General features: G+C 47.4%; 1 long non-coding RNA gene across 2 annotated transcripts in view; it reads left to right on the top strand.

The window, feature by feature from the left end:
* Window positions 1-7,379: 7,379 nt before the first annotated feature.
* The window catches only part of LOC122456204, a 65,374-nt gene continuing 49,022 nt past the window's right edge, over window positions 7,380-23,731 (top strand). The window contains exons 1-2 of one of the 2 annotated variants that reach the window (XR_006274940.1): window positions 7,380-7,754; window positions 13,425-13,571. This is a non-coding gene — a long non-coding RNA (uncharacterized LOC122456204). Of the gene's footprint in view, window positions 7,755-8,123; window positions 8,184-13,424; window positions 13,572-23,731 lie in introns of those variants that run through there. The other variant, XR_006274941.1, reaches the window with a different exon arrangement.

The following is a 23,731-nucleotide window of genomic DNA, read 5'->3' as shown; positions in this document are numbered from 1 at the left end:
TACATTCCGCAAAAAAACAAAGTTCGGGGGCACCTTAAAGACGCACAGATTTATTTGAGCATAAGCTTTCATGGGTAAAAACCCCACTTCTTCAGGGGGGTTTTACCCACGAAACCGTATGCTCAAATGTTAGTCTTTAAGGTGCCACCGACTCCTTGTTGTTTTTGTGGATACAAACTAACATGGCTACCCCCTGATACATTCCCCGAGTGACTATGAAATGTCAGTGGATAGCCGGGGCTGGGTGAATAGGGGTTTCCCTTTATCTAGGGTAAAAATGTATCAATTGTGGTTATGGAGATTTAACATCCGGCAAGCGTATGCAGTGAGACTCTCTTTCCTTCACAGGAGCTGCTTTCTGCAGGCTGTTTTTCAGCCTTGATGGCTGTCTGTCACTAGTGACACAAAATAACGAGGTGTTCATGTGTAAATCTACCCTCTGAGAGCTCAGACGTGAGCCCAGCTGCGCACCCACAGAGGGGGATGAAGGGGAAGCAGCTGCTGACAGGCAAGTGATCCATGTCCACATCCTCCCTTATAGGCAGAACCTTGGCTCATCCCCAACATGTGAGCCTGCGCAGGTGAGCTGGTGCAGTGGGGGAAGTAAGATGGACCAGGTAAAGGCTAGCACAGGTTATTCCCCACCCCAGTTGTGGAACAAAGTATCTCTCTCAGCAGATTTCAGAGTAGCAGCCGTGTTGGTCTGTATTCGCAAAAAGAAAAGGAGTACTTGGGGCACCTTAGAGACTAACAAATTTATTTGAGCATAAGCTTTCGTGAGCTACAGCTCACTTCATCGGATGCATTGCATTGGAGAGCCAGAGAGCTGTAGCATGGAGCAGACACTGACTGGCACTTGCTGAGTTTTTATACAGCCAGTGCTGAGAGCCTCAGGTGGGCAACAGCCCATGGGGGATAAACTAGACTAATTCAGTGACAAGCCCTGCACAGGCTGCATGCGTTCCTTGCAACCCCACCCTCCAGGAGTCAGGAGGGAAAGTAAAATCACTACTTCCTCTCCTGCTCTTGGGGCAGGGCAGAGATGTGCTTCCCCTTCTTCAGAATCGGGTGTAGGGTCCAATCCAGCCCAGAATGTTCACTAAAATGTTCCTGCCCCTCCCAAGTGAGCCTGGGAATTCTTTACTCGTTGGTTCCCTGATCCATCGCCCATTGGTAGAGATTGCGTGACTGGTTTTGCTGCTGATTGTTTGCTGTTCACTCACCTCTGAAAAGTCCAGAGCTTCAGCTTGAACTAGACAAACTGTTGCTGTCTGTCTTTTGCCTTCTGCTTTCCCACAATGCCCCTTCCAGCCAAGCTCCGGACACTCTTCATTGTTAATGTAAGTTCATGTTCCGTTTTAATAAAACTCACCTCTTGGAGAGTTTCTTTTAGATGGCCCTGCTCCCTCCATCCTCCCAAGCAGGTATCTGGTTATAAACGTAAAACTTCACAGCTTGCGAGGATTGGCCAGGGGAAAACGGAATCATTTCCTTTGCGTTTATCTCTGGAATAATGCAAACAGTCTCCGAATGAATTGGGAGCAAGATGGCAAAGGGCGCAATGGATGCCTTCTACACCATGTCTTATTGGCAGCATGACTGGATGGATAAATCTTGCTTGGTAAAGAACCTGGGCCAAATTCTCTTCTCTTATGCCGCTGTAACCCAGAGTGATTTAAGGGATGCTGGAGAACTTGACCCATTAGGAATGACTGGTCTGGGAAATGCTGCAGAGAGTGCTGTAGTTGTGGTGGGGAGGGAAAGGAGTCATTTTGCTCGCAGAAGTTTTTCTTAAATACATGTCTGGCGTAGGTTACACTAGTAAAATTTCTGCCAGCATTGCTATGACTTTAGTGTCCATTCACACGTGGCTGCATTTCAGGGCAATGATATCAGAAATATTTGGGGGGGGGGCTGGGAGCAAAGTTGTTAGCATCTAGAACATTATATATAATTATCATATATCCTGCAAAGTCTGCGGAGGCAAAAAGTGGAGCACAGAGACGCATGAAAAGTTGGGGGGTTGGGGGAGAGCAAACAAATGTCTGGGGGGGCAACTGTCTCCCTTGCCCCATTGCAAATGATGCCCCTTTGCTGGTGCAGTGTGTCCTCACAACAGGTCGCATTGGCCAAAGACTCACAGCCCTGTGGGCAGGCGTCTGTGTCCCCCACACCACTGTTCTGCGCATTGCTGCTTGAGAAATTTTTGAAGTGCATTGTGGAACACTGGGAATTGAGTGTTTAGGGTCCCCTTCCCATAATTCCCTCTGTTCCATCCCATAATCTTTTCTGTACCACTTTTTAAAAATTCTCAGTTCCCTCTAGTCTACATCATCATCTTCTCTTTCCTCCTGCCAAATTCCAATCTTGCCATCTGGCAAAAGCATAGATGTGGCACAGGTCAGGAGATCTGTCTTGTCTGCTTTGTGAACAGGGTGAATGATTCGTCTCTATTTGCAGAACCTCTGCCACCACCACTGTGGCCAACCAGGCAGCAGTGAATATGAGAACTGAGGAATGGAGGGCGACAGATGCTGCAGGTGTTCACTGACCAGATACGTGCAATGGAGTGCTGGTTCTGGCCCTTGAAATGAGCACGGATCCTGATGCAAATACAGGCGGATCAGCAGTGACTGTAGAACTTTTGGATGCAGAAGGCCACATTTCTGGACCTGTGCACCGAACCCACCGCAGTCCTCCAGTGGAGAAAAGGATAGTGATTGGAGTTGCAAGCTTCCAGAGTGAGGGTTGCTATCGGTTGGTGAGCAGGCATTTCAGTCCACTCATCCTCTACCTCTTTCCTGGAAAATCTGTGTTGAGGGAAGTCATTATCTGGGTACACAAGGCCATAAAACATATCCGGCTTCACAGCATTGTGACTCTGGGAAACGGGCAGAATATAACAGATGGAATTGAGGAAATGGGCTTGCCTAACTGTGCTGGGGCGATAGACAGGATCCCGATTCTGACCCCACCCACCTGAGTACATAAACAGAACTAGGCAATTTTCCATGTTTGTGCGAGCCTACGTGGATCACCGGGGACGTTTCACTGATATTAACAATAGGTGGTCGGGGGAGGTGCACGAGGAATAGGGCTATCTTTCAAAGGAAGAGATTTTGTAAAGAAAAATTTTAAAAAATGGGAAAACAGATAGAGGCTACTGGAGTGAGCATCCCCATCATGCCTGCCACACCCCCCGCCTCTCCTGGGACCATCTGTCCTTTCTCCTCCTGCTCCTGGGAGGTATCCTGATCAGAGCAGGCTGAAAAGAGAGGGACCCAGATGACATGGCCACCCCTACTGGCTCCAGCTGACTCCCCCACACCTCCTGGGATGACGGTTACCATCTGTGAAACCAACTCCAAGGGATTTTTCCTTCTAGAAGCCTTTCCAGCTAAAGGGAAAGAAAACAAAAAGTGGTGGTTGAGCCTGATTTAATACTTTACATTAGAAATGTTTTAACTGTTTTCCCTTTTTTTCGGTGTCTTTAATAAAGCGTTAAAAAGATTTTTTTATTATATGTTGGCCAGAGTGCTAAGCTGGCTACAGTCTGTGTATTCCAAGCCTCAGACCTGGTTTTACGTGGTTGCATATTACCATAACTGGGTTATGGTAACACTTTAAGCCCATATATTCCATCTAAATTAATAAAAATTAATAAAAACAGATTCCACAGCACCGCACAGTAGCAGCCACTTTGGGGGGGCAGCACCAGATGTTTAGTTGGCCTCCTTTGTCTTCTGGTAGGACTGCTGCAGTTCCTTGCCCTTTGCTTAGCACATCTCTGTCATGCCCCAGCTTCTGCATCTCCACTGTAATGTGCAAATAAACATCTTTATGCCTGTAGGAATTCTGCAGCTGGGCTTGCACCTCTGCTTTCCCACACAGGCCAAGCAAATCTAGGACGACTTTCCTGGACTAGGTAGTAGCGCGAGGCTTAGCTGCGGTTTTACCTGTGGCTTTACCTGGAGTTAAACCTGTGTGCTTGCAAAGGTGGGCTAGCAGGAGGAGAGGTGTTTTGAAAACATGCTCGATATTGTGAAGCAGGGGGTGACCGCTGTGGAGCAGAATTCAAAAATTCGACCAGAGTGGTCAGTGCCACCATGGGGACACAGGCAATGTGGGATTGTTTCCGGCGGACGGTTTGTTTCAGTACACACAATGCAGGGTCCTCACAGGCATTGCACCCCTCGGGGAGGTGGCTTAACTTGACTGACAGAACTTCAGGGTTTTGTTGGCAGGACTCAGAGTTGTGTGTGGATGTGTGCAAAGCTGTGCTGATAAGGCATGTTTTACCAGTAAAACTTTGTCGTGTAGACCTGGCCTATGGATGCATCTGCACAGGAGAACTGAAGCGGTTCAACTGCACTGGTAGTTGAGCACAACTGCTTTTGTGTATCCATGCTGAACTGGTTGCTGTTCTAAGCTGTGCTCAGCTGCACATGGAACTTATTCCCTGGTTTCTGGCATAGCTCCCAGACGTGGTGTACGTTGGGGGATTTCTCAAGGCCCTCGGTACAGCGGGGGACAGCTGTAGGAGGACCTGTTAACGCATTTTAGATAGCGTGTGTCTGTACGGGTATTAAATCAGTTCAGGCTGAAGCAGTACCAAGCCCTGCTGAAAGCAAGCCTAATTTGGCTGGCATGACGAATCGTTGGCAGAACGTTCGGAATGTTGCTCTGTGGGGTGGAGGGGGTGGTGAGTTGCTATGCGGATGCTATAGCTTGTCTGTAGCCTGTTGCAGGTTTCCAGTGTGGACATCTTAGGGCACTTGCACCAGGTGCCCACACTGGTATGGGGGGAAGGTTTATGACACATAACTTTGCTTAACTTGCCCAGCTCCTGTCTTGCCTTGCCCCGCACTATGTGGAAGTACTTGAGAAGCCTGAGGAGAAAGAACCCTGTCCCACTCTGCAGGCAGAAGGGGAGGATATCTACCTACGGCTCTGGATGCTGACAGAGAACCTCCCTTGCCTGGATGCCAGTCTGTGCCATACTAACGCACGGTGACACAGCCTCTAAACTGTTAGGGACAAGGACTGTGGGTTTGCTCTGTTTATACAGTGCCTAGCGCAACAGGATCCTGCTCCATGACTGCAGCTTCCAGGCACTGTGATTCTACAAATATTAATAATAATAATAAGCTGCCAGCTAGGGGCCTCACTCTTGCAGTTAGCCTGCTGGCATATGACCATGTGCCAGGGCCTTCTGACCTTAAAATCTAGGAGGAGATGCCATATTGGTTTTTAAAGGAGCAGGAAAGCTCCTCTCAGCCCAGAGTAAGCTTGTGCTGTTCCCTGCTGTGATCCATCCGCTTTTCTCCTAGGGCAGAATATCATCCTCTGGGTCAGATCCCCAGCTGGTGTGTAAATGCGCTTAGTTTCATTGACTTCACAGGAGCTTATGCTGGTGTTCACCACTGTGCCCCTTGTGGCTGTTGCTGGCTTTTCTCCAAATAGAAAGGCTTGTGGACATCAATAAGATTTGCTTTCTCATGCCAGACTCCAAAGTCTGGCACCCTGGAAATACAGGGTCGGACCATTGCGCTGTCCAGATCAGGACCCTCCATCTAGCAAGGTCTGGCAAAGATGAACTCCCCAAATGCCACATCTAGTTTGTAGTGCAACACTAAGCATGGGCACAGAGAGAGAATTCCCTAGTAGAGTTTTCACTAGCCGGCCATCAGGCATGAACCCAAATTTCCTGCATGGAGTACACATGCTACTACAATGGAAGTTGTGTCCACGTTGCTCAGTACAAAAGCATTTATGATGATTCTCCAGTTGTTTTGCATAGGACCCTGGCTGGCGAATTCAGGCAATTGATGAAGCACTAGCTGGAGGACAGAAATTGAATTAGCCAGCCCTTCATAATCCAAGAATATATCAAACCTACCTGACAAGAAGACAGACTATTCATTACTCACTTTGGTGCCAGCCACATTGAGTCCTCCTACAGATGTTACTCAAGAGAGAGGCAAATTCTCTGTAAGCACCATAAAGTTAAATGATTCCCCCAAAAGATGGGAGTGAACTGCAGGATATGAAACACAGGGGTACGTGGAACAGCATTTTTTGGGAAGATACCCATAAATTATTCCAGTGCATGGATGAGTAAATTCATGCCCCAAAGTTGGACCATTTCAAGAGATCATTTTGAAATATTCTTCAGGAAATGCATTATTTGGAGCACTAATAAGCGTCTTGAGGGGGATTAGAAAAATGACATCTGTGTTCAATAAGTGCTTAACGGAACTGTATGGGGTGGGAGAATCCTGGGTTTCCAAAGTACTCCAGCAGGATAGCACAGTGCGATTAGTAACATACAAGTCAGAAAAAAATCTCCCATGAGCCACTCGTACTGCAGAATCATCCATACCTTCAGTGTATCACCAACCCCAAGCATTCAAAAATAACTCAGGCTGCCCAAAATCATGAGATTGACCTAAAAATCGTGAATGTGAGGGGTTGTATTGTTTTGTTTTAATGTGGAGTTTATTTGCCTGCTGGCTTTTGAACCTTTTAAGATTCCCATTTTCAAGCTTATCTCTGCAAGCAGGATGGCTAGAAACTTAGTAACTTTTAGTTTTATTTGTTTGAAATGAAAGTGGAGGGTCTTGCGCTCGGGCTTTAAGAAAAGTAACAAAGATAGCAAGACTCAGGATGAGATTGCAGGAGCTGGCAATGCTGTACCGGGCACAGTAGCCTTCCGTTAACTCTGCCCCAGGCATCATGCCCACCACGCTTTTCCCCACAGGGGCCTGACTTGGAACTCACCATATGGCCCACAGATTGTTTGTGGGCCTTAGCCATGGCTCTGACAGGCCCTGTCCATGGGTAATGCAAGGGGTGGTGTGGAAGCTGCTTACGTGCACAGCCAGGCCTTTTGGGAAAGTGATTTGTGCTTGATTTCTGGGCCTCGGAGTGTGATTATGCGAACCTTTGACAGTCAGCGAGTATTATGGGGGCTCAGTCGTCAGTTCCCTGGGCAAATCCAGAAGTGGGGCAACTGGAGAGAATTTCTGCCAAACACACGAACGGGAAAGAACGTGGCCTGGCAACTTCCATCCATTGGTGAGGGGCCAAGGTGCATCTTCTACTAAGGGCCGCAGGGAGAGGGGCTGAAACTGGAGTGATGAGAGAGACAGGAAGAAATGAGAGGAAGGGGTTGGGTTTCTTTCTTCTTTCATGCGACAAGCAGGCCTGAGAGTGCTTGGCTGAGCACAGGCCCTGGGCTCTGAGACTAGGAGTTTGTACAATGTCACTGGCCCATTTTATCCCTTTCTCTGGCACAAAGCTTTCCAGTAGCATGGACAATGGCTTCTAGCAACCCTCTCTCTCTCTCTCTCTCTCTCTCTCTCTCTCCCCGTCATCTTTGTTTCATGTTTCAGGAACGTGCTTTGCAGGCTGTTGTGTGGAGATGATTGCCCAGATGTGGGAGCATTTGACCGGCAGATCCCTCTTCCCTCCAGAAGAGTGAAACTTGTGTCTCCTCCTGAGAAAACCCTAAGAGAAGCTTGTTATGTTGAGGGCCCGTTTTGAATCCAGCCCAAGTCCCCAGTGACTGAAATCTGTTACCACCTGATAGCTGCTGGGGGGGGTGCCCTGAGCATTGGAAATAGGGTGTGGCATTTGCTAGACTTGGCCAGTGGCTGTTTCCGAAGCTATAGAAGACAGCTGCAGCGGCACAGGAGCTAGCAAACAGAGCTCTAAACAGGGGAGTTTGAGTGGGAGTTCTGGTGGAGGAGAAGGTAGTTGTACTTGGTTGTGTATTTTTAGTATTTGTATTTGTGTGTGTGTAGGGGTTTTGTGCTGAGAGAGCAGCTGAACCTGATTAGGGGGTGGGGCTTTGTGCTGAGAGAGCAGCTGAGCCCTGCCTAGGGGGTGGGGCTTCTGACTAGGGGCCCTATAAAGGTAGCCAGCCAGTCAGGCAGCGGCACAGGAGCTAGCAAACAGAGCTCTAAACAGGGGAGTTTGAGTGGGAGTTTGCAAGGGGAGTTTGGATTGTGGTGCTTGTTTGGGGTTTGCTTTTGCTGGGGGAGGGTGGTCTTCTTGGTGTGGCTTGTGTTTCCCAGATTAACAGGATTTAGGTGGGAAGGAGATGACAGATACAGAGGCAGCTGTGGGAGTGACTCCTGCAGTGAAAGACACATTGAGGATGACTGGATGTGGAAGCTGTGGTATGTACATGATCCTGGAGGGGGGAACCGGCAAGAGTTTTTTCTGCATGAAATGCCGTCTGATAGAGCTGATGGAGGAAAAGATCCGAGGTTTGGAGATGCAGGTGGAAAGTCTGGTTGAGTTTAGGAAGGGGTTTGAGCAGATGATGGAGCAAAGATATGAGGTATCTGAAGGGAAAAGCTCAGACTCACAGATGGAAGCAGGGCTGGGGAATTTTGAGGGGAGACTGGATGAGGAAAGTGGTCAGTGGAAACATGTGACTCAAAGAACCAGGCAGAGAAAAAGACGGGCTAGTGAAGGAGAAATAGAGCTTAGGAACAGGTTTGCAGAGTTGGAAAATGAAGAAGGGGCTCAGCAGGTACTCGCTGAAGGTGGAAGGGTAAGGAAGAAGAGAAGAGAGGCTAGCCCTATAGAAAAAGGGGAAGAGTCAAGGGAGACTACACCAAATATGAGCCCCAGGAGGATACAGGATGGGTTGAAGAAGATTGTAAGGGAAAATAGGAATGGAAAGAACTTGCAGCCAGAGAGAACAGGGGAGACACTGGAGAATAGCACTGTCACCAGGAAAAGGCAGGTCTATGTGATCGGGGACTCTTTATTGAGAAGAATAGACAGGCCTGTAACTAGAGCTGATCCTGAGAATAGAAGGGTGTGCTGTCTTCCCAGTGCTAAGATACGGGATGTAGACCTGAGGTTGAAAAGGATCCTAAAGGGAGTGGGAAAGAATCCCCTAATTATCCTTCATGTGGGAACAAATGATACGGCTAGATTCTCGCTGGAAAGTATTAAGGGAGACTATGCTAGGCTGGGGAAGACGCTTAAGGAAATTGAGGCTCAGGTGATCTTTAGCGGGATCCTTCCTGTTCCTAGAGAAGGGCAACAAATGTCTGACAAGATTATGACTGTCAACAGATGGCTTAGGCAGTGGTGCTATAAGGAGGGCTTTGGGATGTATGACCACTGGGAGGCATTCATGGACAGAGGTCAGTTCTCTCGGGATGGACTTCATCTCAGTAGGGAAGGAAATAGACTTCTAGGATCGAGGCTGGCACAACTGATAGAGAGCTTTAAACTAGGAATTGGGGGGAGATGGATGGGAGATGTCCAGAAAATCTCCACGCCAGATTTTAGTATTGAGAGGGAAGAAGATGAAGTAAGAATGGATACAGCCGTGGGTAGGAGAATGTATATAAGGAGCGAGGGCGGTGTGGATACTAGTCTAATAGGTTATACTGGATGTAGAATGACTGTGCCTAATAGGGTACAAAATGTGAGCGAGGCCAAACAGCAAAAATTAAGATGTTTGTACACCAATGCGAGGAGTCTAGGTAACAAAATGGAGGAACTAGAGCTACTGGTGCAGGAAGTGAAACCAGATATTATAGGGATAACAGAAACATGGTGGAATAGTAGTCATGACTGGACTACAGGTATTGAAGGGTATGTGCTCTTTAGGAAAGACAGAAACAAAGGTAAAGGGGATGGAGTAGCATTGTATATCAATGATGAGGTAGAATGTAAAGAAATAAGAAGCGATGCAATGTATAAGACAGAGTCTGTCTGGGCAAAAATTACATTGGGGAAGAAAACTAGTAAAGCCTCTCCTACGATAGTGCTTGGGGTGTGCTATAGACCTCCGGGATCTAATTTGGATATGGATACAGCCCTTTTTAATGTCTTTAATAAAGTAAATACTAATGGAAACTGCGTGATCATGGGAGACTTTAACTTCCCAGATATAGACTGGAGGACCAGTGCTAGTAATAATAATAGGGCTCAGATTTTCCTAGATGCGATAGCTGATGGATTCCTTCATCAAGTAGTTGCTGAACCGACTAGAGGGGATGCCATTTAGATTTAATTTTGGTGAGTAGCGAGGACCTCATAGAAGAAATGGTTGTAGGGGACAATCTTGGCTCAAGTGATCATGAGCTAATTCAGTTCAAACTAAATGGAAGGATTAACAAAAATAAATCTGCAACTAGGGTTTTTGATTTCAAAAGGGCTGACTTTCAAAAATTAAGGAAATTAGTTAGGGAAGTGGATTGGACTGAAGAACTTATGGATCTAAAGGTAGAGGAGGCCTGGGATTACAAAACTGAAGAAGCTATCGGAAGCCTGTATCCCAAGAAAGGGGAAAAAATTCATAGGAAGGAGTTGTAGACCAAGCTGGATGAGCAAGCATCTTAGAGAGGTGATTAAGAAGAAGCAGAAAGCATACAGGGAGTGGAAGATGGGAGGGATCAGCAAGGAAAGCTACCTAATTGAGGTCAGAACATGTAGGGATCAAGTGAGACAGGCTAAAAGTCGAGTAGAGTTGGACCTTGCAAAGGGAATTAAAACCAATAGTAAAAGGTTCTATAGCCATATAAATAAGAAGAAAACTAAAAAGGAAGAAGTGGGGCCGCTTAACACTGAGGATGGAGTGGAGGTTAAAGATAATCTAGGCATGGCCCAATATCTAAACAAATACTTTGCCTCAGTCTTTAATAAGGCTAAAGAGGATCTTGGGGATAATGGTAGCATGACAAATGGGAAGGAGGATATAGAGGTAGATATTACCATATCAGAGGTAGAAGCGAAACTGAAACAGCTTAATGGGACTAAATCGGGGGGCCCAGATAATCTTCATCCAAGAATATTAAAGGAATTGGCACCTGAAATTGCAAGCCCATTAGCAAGAATTTTAATGTATCTGTAAACTCAGGAATAGTACCGAATGATTGGAGAATTGCTAATATAGTTCCTATTTTTAAGAAAGGAAAAAAAAAGTGATCCGGGTAACTACAGGCCAGTTAGTTTGACATCTGTAGTATGCAAGGTCCTGGAAAAAATTTTGAAGGAGAAATTAGTTAAGGACATTGAAGTCAATGGTAAATGGGACAAAATACAACATGGTTTTACAAAAGGTAGATCGTGCCAAACCAACCTAATCTCCTTTTTTGAAAAAGTAACAGATTTTTTAGATAAAGGAAATGCAATGGATCTAATTTACCTAGATTTCAGTAGGGCGTTTGATACCGTGCCACATGGGGAATTATTAGTTAAATTGGAGAAGATGGGGATCAATATGAACATCAAAAGGTGGATAAGGAATTGGTTAAAGGGGAGACTGCAACGGGTCCTCCTGAAAGGCGAACTGTCAGGTTGGAGGGAGGTTACCAGTGGAGTTCCTCAGGGATCGGTTTTGGGACCAATCTTATTTAATCTTTTTATTACTGACCTTGGCACAAAAAGTGGGAGTGTGCTAATAAAGTTTGCAGATGATACAAAGCTGGGAGGTATTGCCAATTCGGAGAAGGATCGGGATATTATACAGGAGGATCTGGATTACCTTGTAAACTGGAGTAATAGTAATAGGATGAAATTTAATAGTGAGAAGTGTAAGGTTATGCATTTAGGGATTAATAACAAGAATTTTAGCTATAAGTTGGGGACGCATCAATTAGAAGTAACGGAAGAGGAGAAGGACCTTGGAGTATTGGTTGATCATAGGATGACTATGAGCTGCCAATGTGATATGGCTGTGAAAAAAGCTAATGCGGTTTTGGGATGCATCAGGAGAGGCATTTCCAGTAGGGATAAGGAGGTTTTAGTACCGTTATACAAGGCACTGGTGAGACCTCACCTAGAATACTGTGTGCAGTTCTGGTCTCCCATGTTTAAAAAGGATGAATTCAAACTGGAGCAGATACAGAGAAGGGCTACTAGGATGATCCGAGGAATGGAAAACTTGTCTTATGAAAGGAGACTTAAAGAGCTTGGCTTGTTTAGCCTAACTAAAAGAAGGTTGAGGGGAGATATGATTGCTCTCTATAAATATATCAGAGGGATAAATATAGGAGAGGGAGAGGAATTATTTCAGCTCAGCACCAATGTGGACACAAGAACAAATGGGTATAAACTGGCCACCAGGAAGTTTAGACTTGAAATCAGACGAAGGTTTTTAACCATCAGAGGAGTGAAGTTTTGGAATAGCCTTCCAAGGGAAGCAGTGGGGGCAAAAGATCTATCTGGCTTTAAGATTCTACTCGATAAGTTTATGGAGGAGATGGTATGATGGGATAATGGGATTTTGGTAAATAGGCCAAATCCCCTGAGATGGGATATTAGATGGATGGGATCTGAGTTACTATAGAAAATTCCTTCCTGGGTATCTGGCTGGTGAATCTTGCCCATATGCTCAGGGTTTAGCTGATTGCCATATTTGGGGTCGGGAAGGAATTTTCCTCCAGGGCAGATTGGAGAGGCCCTGGAGGTTTTTCGCCTTCCTCTGTAGCATGGGGCATGGTTGACTTGAGGGAGGCTTCTCTGCTCCTTGAAGTCTTTGAACCATGATTTAAGGACTTCAATAGCTCAGACATGGGTGAGGTTTTTCATAGGAGTGGGTGGGTGAGATTCTGTGGCCTGCGCTGTGCAGGAGGTCGGACTAGATGATCAGAATGGTCCCTTCTGACCTTAGTATCTATGAATCTATATAAGACATTTTCATTTAGGGGAGGCAGTCTGGCCACACGCGGTCACCGTTCGAGACCTGAGCCAATCACAGCTCAGGAAGGAAAAGATTATAAACACAAGAGTTAGCAGCAGTTTGACGCAGGGCCAACAAGTGTGTCCGCTGTGCAGGCGGGGTCTCTGTACCTGCACCACTTTGGTTAGAGGCTACAGAGTCCTATCACCCCGGCCACTGGGGAAAGCCATCTACGACTAACCCAAGATCAGGAATGCTGCCAGCTGTAAGGATCCCAGCTGACAAGACTCTGCAGAGTTTGGGAAAGAATCGAGACGCTGCCCTGTTTGTCGAGCTCTGAAGAGTCCGGGTGACGCATGCTGCATGTGGTTCCTCTCTGAAAAAAGATCAGAAGGGAAAGTGTGTCCTGATTAGGAGCGATGGAAGGTCCCTAAAAGTGTGGGAGGCACCACGTGCCCGAACCGTGGCCCTGCCCTTGTGCTGCCCCTAGCCCCCACCCCTGCTCGCTCTTCTCCGCGCCTCCCTCCCCCATTGCTCGCCCTTACAGCCAGTAAAAAGTGGTGGGGCCAGGGCCTCATGAACCTTCCCCCCGACTCCTCCCCCGTTTCAGTGCCCTGGTCCTAATGTATAGAAATGTAAATGTTATCCTGCATTTGAATATATATAACAGCAACTAAGTGGGACAGCCTATATAAGAATCAGTAGATTTAAAAATTATACAGAGGGTTTCCCAATATTGTTGACGGTGTTTTCATTCATACATTCTCAGACCAGAAGGGACCATTGGGATCATCTACTCTGACCTCCTGGATAACACAAACCAGAGAACTTTCCTGAATGAATTCCTTTTGAATCTGAAAAACATCCCCTCTGGATTTTAAAATGTCCAGCCATGGACCATCTCTCCCAGCCTCTGGTAAGTTGTTCCAATGGTCAGTTACCCGCTCTGTTAAAAGCTGGCACCACATTTCTTGTTAGTCTGTGTATGAAACGTCTGTTTTCGAAGGCATTGTACACTGGTCTCTCTTCGACACTGGCTGGGAATGGTTATTCGCTGCTACAGTCAGGGGTTTACATACAGCAGCCCTGAGGTTTGACTCTGTGATAGGCTTCCTGAAAAGCCAAACCTCTGCCGTTTCTTCAACAGAGAGTTAGGCTGAGACGCAGAGGGAAGAGGAGTTAAGCATGTTCTCACAGGGTCCCCTACCCTATTACACCTGCCCGTACTCTCTCCTCCTCTGCAGTCGAGATTTTACCCTCCTCGGTGCTGTAAGGAAACCTGGGCAGCTTGCAGAGGCTCTGTCATTGGGCTGCAGCCTTTCTCCTCAATGCTGAGTGACAAATAGGGGCCTGGAAGGCACCTCGCTCTTTTTGCCAGTCAGAGGCTTGGCTCTGGATACCAAGCATATGTCTGTCTTTTCTCCTGCGGCTGCTGCAATATTATTGGGTAAGGAGGAGGTGGAGTGCACCCAGCAGGGGAGGAACCGCTCTCTGGGATACGGGCAACATTTACCGTCTCAGACAAAACTTTGGCTTGTGCTGTTTACCTTCTTTTGCCCTCTTTTCTTAAGTAAACTTGAGAGCAGTAAATTGTAAAGAGGCTGCTCTGTGTCTTATCACTCACTGTGGGTTGTATTCATCTCCCATGATCTGTGACCTCCTGACTGCATCAGCAGTTGGCAGTAGCAGAAGGTCCTAGATCATTATTCCTTCACCGGTCCCAGGAGACTTTTCTTTTCTGCAGGGGTTTGATTGTGGAGAGCCACGCAAGACTGGCAAGTGTATGCTTAGTAAATGACTCCATCCCTTTTTCCTCATTGCCTCAGTGCCCTCTTCTGCGGGAGCTTAAAATGGGCTCTTTCTTCAACTTTAAAAGCCAAATGCATTTTAAACAGGGTTCCAGGACCCACTCTAACTGATGAGAAATATTTCTTATATAGTACTGGAGTCTCCTTTTACCGATGGCAATTGAAAAGCTATGGATTAGTCTTTTTTCCCTCCAAAACCTTTAATTTGGTATCATTCACTCCCTCCTGGAGTTCAATTAACATAAAATAGGAGCCAGTCAGCCTTTCCTGGTGCCCTTGGGAGCATTCTTGTATAATTCAAAAACTGTGACACTGGCTTTGTTTTATGGAGAGTCGTCAAGGGTATGTTGTCCTTAGGAACGTTTGGGCACGTTCATTGCTCCGAGGGGCAGACGTCCCAACTCGAAAGCCCTGAACCCCACCTTGCCACGTAGAGCCGATAAAAATTGTTCAAAATTTTGGCAAAAATTTGAAATTTTGTTTAACTTTTTTATTTTGGAGCAATTTTCCTCCCCCTTCCATGTTTTGCCCAGTGATTGGCAGTCTTCAGATATTTCAAAATGCAAATAATTTAAAATTTTTAAACTTTCCAATTGGGGGGGGAAGGAAACTTTTATTATTTTTTTTTTAAGTCACTGGCATATTTCCCTTTTTCTCTAGCCAGTTCTGCTGCCCCCATCATGAATCTTTTGTGACGGACCCTCCCACAGCTAGGAATTGGAGATGAATACAGCCCTTGATGTTGAAATGACATCTCAGATTTGTCCTGACTACACTGGAAAGCTTTGTGTGGTTTTATTTTCCCATAGATGGCTGGTTGAGCTTTAAGGTTTTCTATGGGCCAGGTAGAATACAAACTGATGACAGAGGATGAGCAGTCTGGATTGTGGGTATTTCATAGCTGGTGGGGCATACTGGTGAACAGATCAAATATCAGGGCTCCCTATGCAAAGGGTTAGTGTGATTCGGTGTGGCCCCTGCGCACAGGCAACGAGAAAGTTAATGCGAGTCTGAGGCCAATTAACCCATATGCCTGCTCCTGGAGAGTGGGCCAGGCCTAGTTAAGGATGCAGCCTAGCTGGGGAAGGAGCTGCATGGTGACTTTAAAGAAAGGACGTCTGGAGCAGAAGGGGCCTGTGGACAGACAGGGAAGAGCTAAAGAATAGAGAGACCAGGGGAGTCAAGGAGGGTAGGCCGGGAGAGAGTTGGCCCTGGGAGTCAGCCTGAATAGCAAAGTCTGGCCAGAGGCCAGGGGAGACATAGAGCAGACCCAGGGGTAGGGCTGCCCCTTATTCAGGTTTTACAGGATGGTCCCATTTTTGAGGTAGCAGCCCTGTGTCCAGTTATAAGGGCTCAGGGTCATCCCAGACATCCGGGTTTCTTGCACCTCAGAAGTGGCAACCCCACACTGGGATGGAGCACGCTCCGGAGCCCAGATAAAAGAGCAGGATCTGGACTCCCAGGGAGAAACGGACCAAGGGGATATTCAAAGGGAGGAAAGGTCAGGCCTGAAGTGTGCAGAAGTGGGTTTTCACTTTTACTTCGGGATTTTGTTGGGGGATTCCAGGGGGATCCCTGCAAGAAGGGTGAACCTAGCGAAGCAGTGGAAGAGGCCTGCCGACAGGCCTGGCTGGTAGGAAGAAGTCCAAGGAGGTGGCAGTGAGGAGTTTGGTGGAGTGAACCTTGATTGTCTGTCCTGGGCTCCCTGGCCTGGAACACAGTGTAGAGGGCAGGCCTGGGTTCCCCTACCAGCCACTTGTGAGGTGGTGTAAAGCCCCCGAGGCAGGAATATGGACTATGGTAAGCCCTGAGACAAGGGTGTATGGACCACTGGGCCCTGAATCAAAGGCAACAGACGTGACAGAGGAAGCGGACTCTTGGTTTAGTTGGACTTTGTTATCCTGGAAGGCGTGGGACTGAATGTGACCTGGCCGGAGAGCTGAGTCATGAGAAAAGGTGAACCATCGTAGAACCCGGGTGCCGTAGGCAGGAGGCGCAGAGGAGGAGAGCCAGCTATGCCACGCCCAGCAGTGAGTCCACCCTTCCACAGTTAAATAATCAATGTTTATGGTATTCAGCTTTGGGATGCACAACTGTTGCTGGCAGTAGCATCCAGTTGGGAGGGATAGTAGCAATGGGGATGTTATTTATGAGGGGGGCAACATGGTGTCGTGACTAGAGCACCAGACTGGGACTCACGAGACCTGGGTCTATTCCCAGCTCTGCATTGGCCTGCTGGGTGACCTTGGGCAAGTCATTTCACGTCCCCGTACCTCAGTTTCCCCTCAGTAAAAAGGGGGATAATGATGCTGACCTCTTTTGTACAACGACTTGAGATCAACTGATGAAACGCGCTAGAGAAGAGCGTAGAGAGACAAGGTGGGTAAGGTACTATCTGTTATGGGACCAACTGCTGTTGGTGAGAGACAAGATTTTGAGCCAAAGAGAGCTCTTTGTCAGGTCTGGGAGCTTGTGTGGCTCGAAAGCTTGTCTCTCACACCGGCAGAAGTTGGTCCAGTAACAAATGTTACCTCATCCACCTTGTCTCTCTAATATCCTGGGACTGGCATGACACTGCACTGCATAGATAAGAGCTTGGCATTATTATTTTTATTTATTATTTGTATTATGGTAGCACCTAGGAACCAAGTGTCTGGACAAGGCCCCATTGCGCTCGGCACTTGCAATGATGATGATTCCATGTATTTATAAGGCACACACCACTGCAGTACCTGGTATGACTAAGGTGGTACATGTTTTATTCATCTCTCTGCTTCTTCTCTACAAGAATAGAAGGGTCTCTTTTTAAAGTATTACTTTTATGGCATATTCGATACAAATCGGACCTTACCCCTAATTATGTTGCTACTGCAGAAGGGGAGGTTATGGGATTTCAAAGTGGGTTGCAGAAGAGACTGCGCTCTGCATCGGAACAGCTTAGACAACAGCAAAACAAGTGCTGCTTTAAGCCAATCCTCAGTCATCACCTTGATTCAACAAGGCACCTAAGCAGGTAGGCAAGGCCTACAGATTTCAGTAGCTTGCTGAATTAAGGTCTTAGGTTTGTTGTTCTCCACCCTTTGCCTTTCTCTCAAAGCAGAATTATGTTGTGTAAAATCCAAAATAAGAAGAACATCAGAACTCTGGAGAGGCAATGGGGTTCCCCAGGCTGTGGCAGGTGTATAATATATTACATCCTGTGGGGATGAAACATACTGTAGTGGGGCAATTACCCTGCTCCTGAAAAACAAGGAGAAAAGGTAGGCTGATTGGGAAGGCAGCCATGGCTGGGGCCCACGCCCAAGTAGGAGACAGCTGGCCCTATAAAAGGGCTGTGAGCCAGGAGCTGGGTCAGTCTCTCTCTAGCTTTGGAGAGAGATGGGCCTAGCTGCCTGAAGGAGCAAAGGGTACCGTGGACAGAGCAGTGCTGGGGAAGGGGCAGGCTGAGTTGGGGAGCTTAGGCCTGGCGACCTCCCAAGCTGTGTCCTGACAGGAAGGCCTGGAGAGGTACTGGGCTGCAGGGAAAGGCAGCAGGTCCAACCCCCCACTTGCCAATGATGAGTGACCATTACACTGCAATCTGCCCCAGTGAACAGGGGCTAGAATGACTGGCAGTAGTCATTGAGATGAGGTGGGCTTAGAGAGTTGGGGGTTCCCCTGGGAGGGGAAACCCAGAGTAAGGGGTACTGCTGGGTCAGAACTCATGGGTAACAGGCACTGGGGTCTAGGAGGGACACGGGGGCCTGAGGCAGGTGAGCCCCTGGCCAGTAGAGGGCGCTCTGAGCTGGAATCAAGCTAATTCCCAGGACAACCAGCAGGAGGCGCTGTACCAGTGAGTCTCACTTCGCTACACATACCTTGAGCTGGTTAGGCTCTGGAAGATGTACATGGAAAGAGGAATTAATTGGGAAAACATTCAGTGAATCCCATTATAAGCAGCAAAAGCTGGGGAAAATATAACTCAGATACTTAAACTTTTGAATCTGACTCAGCTTCTTCCTTTAAATCAACTAACTGGGGCTTCTTTTAGTCATTCATCAACATCTACTCCTGAAAGGAGGCTGTTTCCTTTCTCATCTGTAATGGAAATTTGACTGACTCTGCAGAGACAAGCTGATAGGTGTGGGTGGAGATAAGGAGTTCTTGGTGATGGCTAAACTAAAAGTGATCACAGCCTCTTCTCCTTGGCTATGTAGCTGTTTATTTAAAAGCTCAGAGAATTCCACTTCATTTGAGGTGACTTGAGTGTAGAGTTCCAGCTAATTGTTGCTGCTTCCTTCCGAAGCCAGGCTCGTGTTCTGACGCTGGTGCTGCCTCCACCAAGGGATTGCTTGTGTGAGTAAAGATTGTGATCAGTAAAGATTTTGGGACTGGGCTAAAATGCAATCATCTCTAGGGTGGAGCACACAAGGCAAGGGTGAGACAGCCATCTACTCCTCACTGAAAGTGCCAGGGGACATTCCTGGGTCGAGAGGACTGCCCTTTGCCCGGGCCCCTGAGTTTTCATCCAAAAAAGTCAAATTCTGAAGCCAGAGATACTGACCTTTAACTTGACTTTAACCTTTTAGTGGGCTTTAACTTGAGAGGTAGAGTGTGCATGTGTGAAACAGAGAGAGCATGTGCTTTGCTTGCCCCTGTGTGCATGTAACTTTCTCGGGCGTGCCCTCTCAGGAGGAGCATGTACACATGTCCTAACTTGGATTTTAAAGAAGGGAGATAGGCCCAGAGCCTGAGCAAAGGCTGCTGGTCTGCACACTTCTCTAAGTCATTTTCTCCATTGTTTGTTTGCTTGGGGGTTGTTTAGTGTGGGAGACCTTGACTCACGATGGAAGAAGCCTATGAAACCAATTTAACTGGGCTTCTGCAGCTGTTCCACAGGCCCTGGATGTAATGGTGAAATAAATAGATGGTACCGGAGAGATCCAGTAGCTTTGACACACTCAGCTCAGGGTAATGGGTCTGGCAAAATAACACTCCCATTCTCGCTCAGCAGATCAGACATCGCCGGTGGCCATTCTCACCCTATCAGACATAATAATATTAACGGGGATAAACTGCTAGTGAAGCATTGGTGGAATTACGTGCAGTGATGTCATGGTTTTGTGTCCAAGCTCTGTGAGCCTTTCCAATCGGAATGTACATTCTCAATGGGCCACAGACAAAGCTCAGGAGGTTGAATTGTTTATAAATCTAAAATTACTCGGCTTCACTTGCAAGATTATGAACTGAGGATCCAAATTCCCTTGCCGCTAACTGAGAAAACATTAGTTTGTTTAGATGTGGTGATGGCTCCCTGGCCCCAGCCCCACTGGATCGTTCCAGGCTCTGGTTTGTTGAGTTGCCAAGGATCTTAAATCATGGTCGCCTGCCCTGTTGTCGCTGCAAAGTGGTGGTCGTTGGGCAGTAGTTTGCACTCTTCCCCCTGAGCCAGCGCCCCAGCATGATGTAGCAAGGCTGCTTCACTGGTGGAGGTAGCAGCTCTCAAGTTGCATAAAACAAAAATCTGGCCACTGAGGGGCCTCAGAGAGCCCAGGCTGCTTTTCACACACAAAAAGGAGACATTACACCCCCCCCGCCTCCATGTATTGGCTAAATTCCCCCTCAGCTATTGCTTAAAATACTCCGTTCAGCCTCTGGTGGTTAGGATGTTCTTCACTTCAAGTTCGCACTGTTGTGTACTGTTTCTGTGCACTGTTAACCAGCGGACATGTCTCACCCCAGAGTAGGCTGCATTTCAAGAGGGGTGCGAAATGTTCTGTGTACATCTCCCGAGTTTTTCTTTGCAGTGCCCCAGTGTTGTGATGCATGTGGGATGGGCTAAGACAGGAGCAGGGCAGGCAGAGAGGAGGGGGGCTTGGGTACAGGTATTGATATAAGCACCTGGAGGAATAGATTTTTACACCTGGAGTGTCCTTGGAACAAGCCAGCCTTGCTCACTGTGCAAACTGACTTTCAGACCAGAGCTGTCAATTGGCCTGGTTTGAGCTCTTTTAATAAGCAGCTGTTAGTCCTTATTAAATTACATGTCCCCAGATGTGTGCTGCTTATCTAAGCACATTGTAATGAATTGGTACTGCAATTGGTACGCTCACAAAATGCTCTTCTGTTGTTCTGCCCCTGAAATACTGACATCTGTGCCGGGCATTCCCCAGGGACTTTGCTAACAGCGTTCCCCTGTGCTATGCCCTCACTGTCACAGCAAAGGTACTTCAACTGATGAGCCCCTTTCTTTCTCAGACCTGTGCAGGGGCTGGTCTCTGTCTGGTCATGTCCAGGCATGGGAATGCGCACATGGCCATAAATCAAATTGCCCAAGGAAGGCTTTGGTCCTCAAGTCCCATGTCAAATTGAAAGCAGGATTTTTAAATGCCACTTATGTGAATCCAAAAGCGTCACTCTGTTTTTTCTCTGGGTGTAAAATTCAGCTCTCCCATGCAAAGAGCGTGGAGATTGTCCAGAGGCATGGGCCAATGCCAGCTACACTGCACTAGCTCATGGGCGATAGACAAGTTTCCATTGAAAAAAAATAGGTTTTTCCATTGTGTGGCTTATTTCGAGACTGAATCGCTCTGGCTACTCCTGAATCGGCCTCAGAGCACGAGCCTGATCTGAACAGTTCTTACTTAGGCAAAAGATTCTTTGAGATCAAGCGGCGTTTCAACTAAGGAAGGGCTGCAGGATTGGGCCTCGTAGGTGTCCAGAATATTATGGGGCTGTGGGTTAGATGCTTAGCGAAATCGGTGGGACAGACAAAGCACAACACCCCAGAAATGTTCCCTGCTTGCCCACATACGAAAGGACCCTACAGCCAAAGTGAACCTGGTTAGACAACCTCTTGTGATGCGAATCCCAGCCATGGGCCTTTCCAGTCTTTCCTTTCTCCCTTCTAGCCTATCGCTGCTCAATGCAAGGTGGTGGGTCCTTATTCCCAGCCAAGGTCTGACCCCTTTCTGCTTCCGGAGCAGTGTAACGGGCCCAGAAAGCAGCAGGATTCCCCCCAGCATAGGAGAACTCTGAGTGAGATATGGCAGATTATACCATCTCCCTCTTGGTGCCCCCAAGACGGGGAATGCTAGGACCGGGGGGCAACGGGGGGCTGTCAGAGACAAGGGAGTAGTGTGATCAGTCACTCTGCGCTCCAGCTGTTCTGAGCTGCGAAGCCATTGCCTATAGGTGGCTGTAGGAAGCTGCCATAAATTAGAGATTGCTCTAATTGAGAGTGGGGGCCCTGATATAAAGACACCATAGGCCCCTTCCTTTTGGGCTGAGCTTCCCTGGAGATGCTCCAATCAGAATCTGGCCCATTATCTTCAGAAAAGGCAATCCTACTTTAAATGGCCCCATTGATGGAGTCCCATTGCTTCCCTTGAGTGTCATCTGCACTGTGTTGACTGGTAATAGGTCTCACCGTTGGACAGAAAAGGGTGCTAGAAAGAGAAGTGTCCTGTCCCATGTGGCTTTCACTGGGTACAGCATCCTGCAGACCCCCCCCCCCTTATAAATTAAAAATACATTTTTTTATATTTAACACTATTATAAACACTGGAGGCAAAGTGGGGCTTGGGGTGGTGGAGGTTGACAGCTCACGACCCCTGTGTAATAACCTTGTGACTCCTCTGAGGGAGGAGTGTAGGCAGTGTAACTAATCAGCGCACACGAATGGCTTCCCACGGCTGGAAGCAAAAATTCTGACAGAAGGAGTGTAAAGGAACCTATTGTCAAGAAGAACTACAGAAATATAAAGGAGCCTTGGATGTCTAATATTTTTCATATGGGGCAATCCCTAAGGGAGGAGGGGTAGGGAGAGGGAAAGCACTTTGAAGCCGTGCAGCAGAATGATACTCTACGTTATACCTTCATGTTTCATTCCGAAATTGTTCTGCTATAAGTGCCCCTTTATGGTTCTCTTGAGCCCTGGGATGAATGGGGCCCTGTAGCCTCGCTGTGCGGTCTGGGGCCTGCAGGTAGTGATTTATTTTCATTCTCACACAGTTAGCAAGGGCGGTAGCGGGTGGGGGTTGCAATGGGAGAACAATATCGGTCATGAATCAAGACTGCAAAAAAGAAAACTGCAAAGCCAGTATAAAGAGAGATGTAGGATTCGGAGCCTCTTGGCAGTGTCATCTGGATTGAATAAGGGATGAGCCCACGTGACACACCAGCTATTGCAAAGGCACTAGCTGCGCTGGCCCCTCCTTTTGGTACAAATGACAAATATACAGGATGGCCTGAGGGAAGGTTTGAAACACTTGAACTGGGCTTCCCTGAACAACTTCCAAGTCCCTTTCACAAAGCTGGAGGGCTACCCCCTCGCATTTCGACAGCTGGGGGCAGGGCTCGGCATCACTGTTCCGCCCTAGGTCTCTGCGAGATTGGAAGGACAATAGCCATTGAGATTTCAGAGGAAATAGCTGTCTCAATTGCCCAACCCCTGCTTACCACTAAATTGCAAAGCCCTGCAAATATGTCACAGCGTATAGGTAAGTCGTTCATCAGAAGGTTTAGAGCTGTGAAATCTCCATTGAGCTTCCGGGATCTGCTAGTTTTCCAAAGCTTCTTGTTCATTTTTCTAGCCTGAGCAGATCCCTGTGTAGCACTTTCAGAGCCAAGAGCCTATTTCAATTTCTGATTTTTTGGGGTGAGGGGGAGCTATATAATCCTCTGAATGTTCTTTGTAATACTGGCCATGAAAATCATCCAGTTCTAGGCAGATGTATAGCTAGGAGGACTTGGGAGTAGATATGAATATCAGCTGTATGGTCTCCCATTGGGACCTAATCCTGCGAGGTGCTAAGTGCCTTCTGCTCCCACTAAAGCAAACAGGAACTGAGGGCACTCAGCACACTTCAGGATTGGACCCTGGGCCCTCCCCTAATAACAATGAATTGCTTTCTAATGAGCCAGAGAACCAGATCTAATGCCTGAAGAGAACCAGAAGCTTAAGGATCAAAAAGGTGCTCTGTAACTGAGGTTAGCAGTTATTCACCGTTTCTACACTTTCCTTCTGTGGCAATATAAACATGATGTGACAGATCTTCCCCTGGTGTGAACTGCCATAGCTTCAGTGAAGTCAATTTACACCAGTCAATCGTAAGAACATAAGAGCAGCCATACTGGGTCAGACCAAAGGTCCATCTAGCCCAGTATCCTGTCTGCCGACAGTGGCCAATGCCAGGTGCCCCAGCAGGAACGAACAGAACAGGTGGCATCCACTTCTCAGCTTCACTCCCCTGTAACGCGGCTATCACTAGATCTGAGTATGTCGGCT

Source organism: Dermochelys coriacea, chromosome 10, assembly GCF_009764565.3.
Source record: "Dermochelys coriacea isolate rDerCor1 chromosome 10, rDerCor1.pri.v4, whole genome shotgun sequence".
NCBI lineage: Eukaryota > Metazoa > Chordata > Testudines > Dermochelyidae > Dermochelys > Dermochelys coriacea.
The sequence above is the reverse complement of the archived record's forward strand: the minus strand, read 5'-3'. Positions and strand labels throughout refer to the sequence as shown.